Consider the following 10,413-nt stretch of genomic DNA (forward strand, 5'->3'; position numbering starts at 1 on the left):
ATCATCATCATCATCATCATCATCATCATCATCATCATCATCATCATGTCCACCACCACCACCACCACCACCACCACCACCACCACCACCACCACCATCACCACCATCAACACCTTCATAACCACCATCACCCCACCTATACCGCGTACACCTACATCCGTCACCGCCGCCGCCGACACCACCACCACCACCACCACCACCACCACCACCACCACCACCACCACCACCTACAACATCACCACTATCTACAACTACATCACCACCACACTATCATTTCCAAGACCACCTCATCCACCACCGCCACCACTACCTACATCACCACCACCACCACTGCCTACATCCCCTACACCATTACCACCACCATCTACATCACCACCACCACCACCACCTACATACACCATCGCCACCACCACCTCACTACCATTTCCACGACCACCTCAGCCACCATCACCACTATACCTACATCACCTCCACTACCTCCTACACCTACATCACCTCCACCACACTACCACCTACACCAACACCACCACCACCTCAACCAACACCGACAACACCAAAACCATTACCAACATTACCAAATCAATATCCACCTCTGTCATTTTGATTAAGTTCAACTCCAAATACTTGTTTGTAATATTTTCAAATATTTGAATTGTATTCTTTACATCATACACATTGTTGTTTTGACTAGATATCAAAACATTATAGCAGTGTTAAAGGAAAACTCTCATCCTCTTACTCTCCTCTGGCTAGTTGAAAGCTTTGTCAGTGTGTAGAAAATCGACGTCTCATCAAAAAAAAATAGTCTACGTTGACCTCCTTTTTACCAACAAGAAAATCGTAGCTTAAATCGGGATTAATTTTCAAGGGAAATGTCATAATGCAAGAACTAAGTGACCCCACTGATTGAAGCCCTTCGGCGGGGGTTACTCAAATTAGTTTCTGGTTAAGGTTGCAAAGTTTTGCTTTCAGAGTCTTGTAAGCTACGTACCATTACCATGACTTACTGACCTGTAGAGTAGAGTTTAGAAAAAAAGTTACTATCAATATGCTCTCGCTGAAGAAGAAATCGACAAAGGCTAATATCTCTCGCTATTTCCAATAACAACTTTAATTGTTTGGATGCAGTCGAAGTCTTCAAGGTAGCCGACAGTTTTAGACAGTGTCATAGCAACGCATTTCAGTTTAACTGTCATTTGCATAAATTTCAAACGTTAAATACAGTTCAAAAAAGACTTCAACTAGCGCTCTTCTTTATCTTTAACTGTACGTTATATTGAATTGTACATTAAACTGCATAACATAACATAACATAACATAACATAACACAACATAACATAACATAACATAACATAACATAACATAACATCGCATCACATGACATTGCATCGCATCGCATTGCATTGCATTACATTATATTGCATTGTTTTGCATTGCATGGCATGGCATTACATTACATTACATCACATGTCATTACATAACATTGAATTACATTACATCACAACACAACACATCACATCACATCACATCACATTAGATCACATCACATTACATTACATCACATCACATTACATCAAATCTTATCACATTACATTACATTACATTACATTACGTTACATCAAATCGTATCACATTACATTACATTACATTACATTACAGCACATTATATCAAATCGTATCGCATTACATTACATTACATTACATTACATTACATTACATTACATTACATTACGTTACATTACATTACTAGTCCATGCCATGTGACACGAAATAAGCCAATCACGGAAGGCTATAATATGAATACGATTCGTTACAAATCACACTATACACCATAACGCAATTTGCGCGGTAAATGGTATACTACTAAAGACTAAATTGCAAAAAGGAAGTGTTGCACTATACTAATTCGTTAAGACATATATTAGCTTAAACCACACCCACACGGCGGCATAATTCACCAGATTTAATTGCAGTGTAACACCACAGATAGATGCGATGGTGTGTTACCCAAACACATATTTAGTTCGAAAATAATCTCCTGTCTACGAGCACCCATTCTGCAACCACACACTCGGAATTATGATGTCTTTCTACGGAGCACTTGAATTAATTGCAGTCTCCGGATCTAGGATCTAATACAAGTATATATATATATATATATATATATATATATATATATATATATATATATATATATATATATATATATATATATATATATATATATATATGTAAATATATATATATATATATATATATATATATATATATATATATATATATATATATATATATATATATATATATATATATATATATATATACAAATGCAGTTTGCACAATAAAAAAAGTCATAGCACTGTACAATCATCACGCTATGCACATACCTATAACGGTACATCACGGGAGCGCAACATTTCTTCCACGTCTGAATGAGCAATTCGAAACTCTAATATACTTCGTTACATCTACTAAGAACTCATCTCGCCCCCTCCTCCTACGAGAATTTCCAATCTCGAAATACTTTTCGAACCTTTTATTGGAATTGCATGACTTATTGTCCCCAATGCTACAAAACATAATATATAACGCAACGACCTTCTCAAACGTTCGCTGAACTAAAACCAATTTTCTTTTCTAGGGAGTTTTATAATATGAATAAGAGTTTCCTTTTAATATATGTCTATGGTAAATCGTAGTACCCTCAGGTATCCATAATTTTCCCTGGTGGTGGGAGACAGATCACTTAACACGTATTGAATTATTAAGCCAATCATTGCACAACTCGTAGCACTCAAACAGAAAATTGATAAATTCGGAATTCTCCGATGAGTCTTAGTTCAGGCCGTGAAGCTCTAGTGCAAAGGGAAATCTTAAAGGTCGACTATTACTGACCAAATTTTACGAATATATTAATCATAAAATATGTATATAGAAGATATAATCTTGTAAGATTGAATTTTGCTAGAAATGTTTAAAGTAATCTTATGTATTTTGCACTGAATATTAAGCTTAGAGTTTATTTTTTACATTTCATTTTGTTTGTAGAGACATGTAGGTTGAATAGACCTCGCTAGACGGCAAATTCTAATATTAGGACTCTCCTCAATAGTGTTGGGGTAGCAGCCACATTATCACCATATTTCACTACCTTGTTATTTTCTAGAAAGTATTTTGTTTCAACGCTAATACTGGATTACCAACGACAGAAATTCAACCTTCACGATTCACGGGGTGGTGATCTTGACCTCGACTACGGGGACTGTGCCACCAATCGACGGGAAAGGCAGCTAGCTAGCAAGCTGTTCCCTGGTCAAAGGATACAGTTTCTACGCCACATTCAGACAGTGGCCATGTAAAGGTGATGTTGCCAAAATATCTATTTTGAAAAATCAACACAACTATAAGCGACATACATCCTTGTACTCTATTGGGTTGGGCTTGAACGACTTTTGTCACAGTGAAGTTCTCGCAGTACACTTTGTCATTTGTCACGTGTCATTTTGTCAATTTCTGAAATGAACCATCTCAACCATTCCCCATTTTGTATAAGTTTACTCATCCAGATTCTATCGACTTGAAAGATAACGTGTTACTCATCTACTAAGTACACCTGTCAGGTTATTAGTACGTAAATTTCAAACGGAAACGATTCTTTACGGAGAGATAAGCCATCTAAAATATATTTATCAGGAAATCTATAAATTTCCCATCACTCAGAACAATAATTGATTGATTGATTTTAAAATTCGCTTTCGTGTTGTATATTGCAGTTGTTGCAGGGATGATATATTGCTGAAGAGATTTTTTTGAAGCGGAAGCAATCGACAAGTAAAACAAATAGAGAGTTCATTTCTAATTGATTAGATATCCCATAGGCAGGTTACATTAGGTGCTCGAAGCTTACACCATACCACATCATTAGTTTTAGTGGTGTTTCTTATCATATGTTAGCTTTCCCAAGCGTAAAAGTCGTATTTTATATGAAATGAAGCAATGCATCATGGAAAATTGTCAGGAATCGAGGAAGCAAATATTAAGCATTCCTAAATCGTTTCTGCGTTTGGCCATTTTTTTATAGATCGGATAATTAGATTTGACCTTGGGTACAACATTTGTAAATTCCCGACATCACTCTCTGCAATTATATGAACCCGTAATTTTTCAAACGAAATTTTCAAATTTCCAACAAAGAATATAAGGAAGCCGTACTCGAAATATTAAAATATTTATAGAAGGGATGAATAATAATCTTTACAGACCGTTTTTCGTTGTTGTTGATTTTTTTTGCCGACAGTGAGTGTTGGACGCGATATCACAAAGTAATCACCGCTTAGTTAAAATTACGGTAAAGAAAAGTGTCCCATATATTTTATAGGTTGATAGTCTGATATTACATTTTCATCTATTTTCCAAAATTTTATTTTCAGTTCAGAGGACGTACAAACATGTTAACAAGGTCGAGGAAATCTGTTTTAGAAAGACTGTCAATCATTTTTATGAGGACCGAAGATGTGTATTGTGATTCCAACAAATTGCTAAGAATCTACGCAGATGATTTCTATGGTAATATTTTCACCCGAAGGGATACTATTTTCCATAAAACATTCCAAAAAAGTAATCATTTATTCTAACATTGTAGTACTTTCTTTACGAGTCGAATCACGGCTGGGAACGTATTTACAACAAAGAATTTTTAAAGATAAACTAATTCCCACAAAAAAGATGTGCCAAATGTCCTCCTCTTCACTGAACAAAGATGGTTTTATGGCGAAGTGCGTTTTATAGCTTTAGTCCAAAGAATATACGCATGCGCATAAAAGGGTATTAAATAGGCAGCAGTACCAATCGAGTGAAGTTTTTTCAGGACGAAATACGACGTAGTGTGGTTGAACGACTGTTCAGAAGGTTGATGAACTTTGTACACATGGCACAATGTTGTATCGACCCAACAAACCTGTAATTTTCTTCGGTGCATCTGATACAAGTAAACAAGCCTTTACAATGTAACTCATTAGGAGAACCATGCATTTTCTTGCGGAAATGCAACATTAGTATATACTAGGAAGCGCACTTTTCATCTGCGGTTTAAAAGGGTTAAATAGTAGGGCTGCATGATTTATAGAGTAATCATTTATAATTTATATTACATCTTGTCCTGGAGACAAAAAACATGGCGTGTAAGATGTATGTGTAAGTCTGTCTGTCTGTCTGTCTGTCTGTCTGTCTGTCTGTATGTATGTATGTATGTATGTATGTATGTATGTATGTATGTATGTATGTATGTATGTATGTATGTATGCCGGTGTAGGGCCTTCTTTCTATTTCTTGTCAACGATGTCAATCAATGCATTCATGTATAAATGACATGAATGACAGTACAATTGACTAGATGCAATTATAGACCAAAACAACCGATTTATTCGTTAAATGTTGCTGAAGGTCAGTGTGAATGATAAACTTGAACTTGAATTAGATGTCTGGTATAAGCCAAGGTAATTTCCAGGCATATTGACACTGATTCAAATCTATCCATCTTTACGAATTAAGCCTTCTTTTTCATCCCCATGGCAACTATCTGATAGGCCATTTTTAAATCCTCGAATCTGCACAAACGAATCTATATATATATAATCGGTTACCTATTCTGATTAGACATGCCACTAACTAAGCGCATATTAGTAAGTGGTGAAAGCATTTGTGAAACCTGAAAGGTTTGATCCCGAAAAAAATGGGTTTTAACATCATTACTCTGCCGACGTGTGTGCCATTTACGCAACTTAGCAGACAAGCCGTGGGGGTTATTCGCACTATATGCAAGTAGACAAGCCGTTAGAGTTATTCACACCAGATGCCATAATGATTAGTATTGTTACTGACAATGTATTCACTTTTACTAAGCCTGGGTGTTGTAGCCAAGGGGTTGGTATCTATTAAGCTAGTGTTACAACGCGGATCAGCTGTATGGATCGTTTCGTAGTTAGTGATAATTAGGTGTTGGAAATAGCCCCTGGACGTGATACATGTATACCATGTGGACAAGTAGAAAGTAGTGGGAATTCAGACTAGACTAGACTGATGGTTTTTTATAAAGATAGCGTCGTGTTTGTGCTTTTGACAGTTCTACTGTAAGAGCCGTCTAGCAGAAATATCTTATCGAGCTGAAGAATACCAGTGTATGCATTAACTCCAAGTGAAAATATGTAAACATGGGTGATCAGATAACCACTTGTCAATTAAAGGTCCATTTTGTCTATAAATAGTATAGTAATAAAATGTATTCGTGATTCATTGGTAGGGGGAGGGGTGGTGGTGCTGATTTTTCAGTGCGGATCTAACAAAAAATGATTGGTTTTATACTAAGTGTACTGCTACAGAAATACATTTACTCACAGGTAAATATTGTTCGGGTTACACAATAGTACGATAAAGCCATTGTATCTAAAGCCAAAAAAAAGAATTGTTACGTTTCAGGACAGTTTGTCTAAAATGGTGCGATTTTTTAAAAATCTTCAACAACCCTGTCATTCTATCTACTATTTATGGCAGTTACTGTTCTTTTTTATGTAGTATTTTAGAGCAAGTATGTGTATGTGGTGGCAGATGTCATTTGCCTGTTTCTGATTGGCTCTGCAGTTGTCTTCACTGCAGTAGGGAGGGTTATTTTTGTGTTTCCCCATGGATCTACGTACAGACTGTATGGGCACACAAAACACACACAAAAATACCGACGCGGGGTATGTAAGTGATGCGCGCTCTGACCAGAAACATTATTTTTTGCCGAACAAAACAGTTTCAAAACACGTTTCAGTTGCTGCCAGTGTAGCTTTAAATTCAAATGTCGGCGTTAACTTGAATAAAACACTCAACAAAAAACAGCACCAGTAAAAACTAACACAACCATATTAGATTTTGTATTGACCCCCTGTCATTCACGTCACCTAAGGTTTGTCAAAAACACCTCGGTCAAAAAACCAACCTCATTCTCCACATAAAGTGCATCAAACCTCACTTTATTTTACTTTGTAATATGCCACTAAGGCAAACATTTTCACTGATCGGTAATAGTTGATGGCACGCCGTATTTATCGATATTGTGGAAGAAAATTGAAGTGTACAATCGAAGATGTAAAAGACCAATTAAACTGTCAGAACCTATCATTTGACATACAAACATCGTGTCCAAATGGTCGTCGTTCAATTACAAACCTTTCTCACTAAACACACAGCTGTTTGGCTGCATACCATGAGCGAAAGTAATGCGTTTACACGAATTGAAATGTAGATGGTGATGAATCTATTGATTTATCTGTACTTTTGTGGCGTGTTAAGAACCTTATTCCAACACATCATAATGTAGAATTCTACTTAGAATCTGACCTATTATTGAATTACCCACAATGCATAGCATTGCTAATAGGAAGGGCACCTGTATTTGTCTCTGAATGTACGTAGAAAAGTTGCCATTACGCATATTTGACACATTTTCAAGATACCGTTTTCAGTCACAGCAAATTAAAACACCAGAATTTGAACTTGCACCATTCATACAAAGGGATTGGAAACATTGCCTTACAAATTATCCGTTCAATCTATCAATCGTGACCCATCAGCCGACCTATCAATCGATCGATTGATCAATCAATCAATCAATCGATCGATATATGCTATTGATTGATTGATCGATCGACCAACCAATCAAGTAGTCGACCAATCAATCAATCAATCAATCAATCAATCAATCAATCAATCAATCAATCAATCAATCAATCAATCAATCAATCAATCAATCAGTCACTCAGTCACTCAGTCACAGTCAGTGTCAGTCAGTGTTAGTCAGTCAGTCAGTCAGTCAGTCAGTCAGTCAGTCAGTCAGTCAGTCAATCAACCAATCAATCAATCAATCAATCAATCAATCAATCAATCAATCAATCAACCAACCAACCAACCAACCAACCAACAATTGACTAACTGATCTTATTGAGGTTCACATATTCCGTTACCAATCCATCTATCCAATCTTCTAGTATGCATCTATCAATGACGCAATTGAGTCAGTCAATGCTAAAGTAAATCATCTATCGACACGATTCAAGCTAGAGGCTATCTCCATTCTGATTGACTGATTCCATCTGTCCTGCTAAGTTTATGAACCCAATTACGTTACCCACAAAAGATAAACGTCAGTGAAAACTTTAAGAAAGAAAATAATTATTTTGTTTTCTAAAGGTCGCCAATGCAGAACATGAGATTGCTGGATTGTTTATAACCAGCCGATGTACCCATGCAATCGGGTAATGGTTGATTGACACTGTTTCTACATTTTCATTTAAAAGAAGGCAAAATCTTCTAAAATCTATTTTAATGATGAGAGGTCACATACTAAATTTAGAAAGACGTAGATCAAGTTTAAATTTGTAGCTGAATAAATAGAACACCATTAAAACATGTAAGAAAGAAAAGAGTTTGTTATTGTGAGGTGATTTGTAACTGCATAAAAGCACAACTAAATCACTTTGCACATGAATCTGTTGATTCACAAAATAAATTGAAAAGTTAACTTAGAGAACTTAAATAGTTAGATATTTCGTGTTTGTTCAATGTGCTTACGCAAATCAATCCCGTACGCACAAAACAAAATCTATCTATTACCCACGTATTAGTTTTTCCTTGCCTTCGGGTTTTTTTTTTTTTTTTTTTTTTTTTTTTTTTTTTTTTGCAAATTATTGAGTTAGAAACATGGACTTGGGCTATGTTGTTCCAACATCTTATTTTTTTTAATTAAGAAAATTTTCAAAATATATATCAATTTCTCATCCTAATTTGTACTTAGAAATTGTTTTCACAAATAATTTGCTACATCAATTTATCATATTATTCCAAGACACATGATGCGTTACTGTTGACTATTAGCGCTAAGTTAACATGACACTTCAGAGATTATATGTATTCCTGTTGGCTTTCATATCATGCATTACTTGTGAAAATCTCTGTACACGTCTTGAATTATTGATAGATTGAAGATAATACCAGTGAAAGGTTATATAGTTACGAGTTAATATTTTATGTACGGGATGATGTCTACTAAACACTTTGTTAAGCTCATTAACGGTTTACGGCAAGATTCTGTAATCCTGAAAAAAATATCGTCGCGTCTGATATAATTCTTACTAACATTTTGTTGTCCTGGTAGACGAATATCTTACAAACATTGCTACATTTTATCGTTAGGATGGCCAAATATCTTACCAACACTGCTACATTTTATCGTTTGGCTCGACAAAAATCTTACTAACATTGTCTTCTGACGCGTAAAAATCTTACCGATATTGCTACATTTGCGTAAACCCACACATGACCCACACTCTTAAAATGCATACATTTGAAACATTTTACCTGATTTGCTTGTCGACCAGATTATAGATTGTAGCTATTCAGCTCAAAATTCAAAACCGTCATTGTCCATTAAATTAAAAACATATAATGGAAAATTACCTTCTGACGTCTCAGAAATCCCAATATACAAAAACATACAACCAAACAGACAAATGTACAACAATACTACGTAGATCTATAAAAGAAAAAAATATGTACACGACTAAACTCCTGTCACAGTTATTACAATTCAGTGAATCCAGTTTAAAATGGAAATAGCAGATGGAATGAAAGGCAACTTGTCCTTGCAAGGGAAACTTTGAGTCGCCGACCTGACGGTTTAGTTTGGAACTGAGAATGTAGTGGGTGTGATTGATCCTTGACAATTTGAATAACTTTTCGTTTCAATAACTGATCGTAGAATTCGGAGAGTTGTTTCTGCTTTGAACTGATCATCCTTCCCGTCTGACTGACTGGACTATTGATTACCATATTCAAATATTCCATGGCGGATGAGGCGACCTGTCAGTCTACGAAACGTATCAGTGTTATACATTTCAAGCTCCTGTCTAACTCTGTATGTGCCATGTGACAAACTGTATTTATGGAATGAAATACTTCAATGGTTGTGACAATATTACACATATACTGCACGTAGACGTGCCTTTAGAATCTAGCCAATCCATCACTCTTTTATTGAAATTGTGTAGAACGGATCAGGATAACAAACTACTGTAATGCTGTGAATAAAGTGTAAGACTTAGGATAGTTCTTTATTTAAAAGCACTCTGCCTTTATTAAATCAGGATTATTGTGGTGGTGGTGGTGGTGGTGGTGGTGGTGATGATATTTATGATGATGACGATGATGACGATGATGATGATGATGATGATGAGGATGAGGAGGAGGAGGAGGAGGAGGAGGAGGAGGAGGATGAGAACGAGGCCGCTGCCGACGACGACGATGTTAACGTCTTGGTTACACGGGTTAATGACAGTATAGAAGTTAAACGCTTGACGGATATCTCGACTTGAGGGA

Source organism: Glandiceps talaboti, chromosome 17 (genome assembly GCF_964340395.1).
Source record: "Glandiceps talaboti chromosome 17, keGlaTala1.1, whole genome shotgun sequence".
Taxonomy (NCBI): domain Eukaryota; kingdom Metazoa; phylum Hemichordata; class Enteropneusta; family Spengelidae; genus Glandiceps; species Glandiceps talaboti.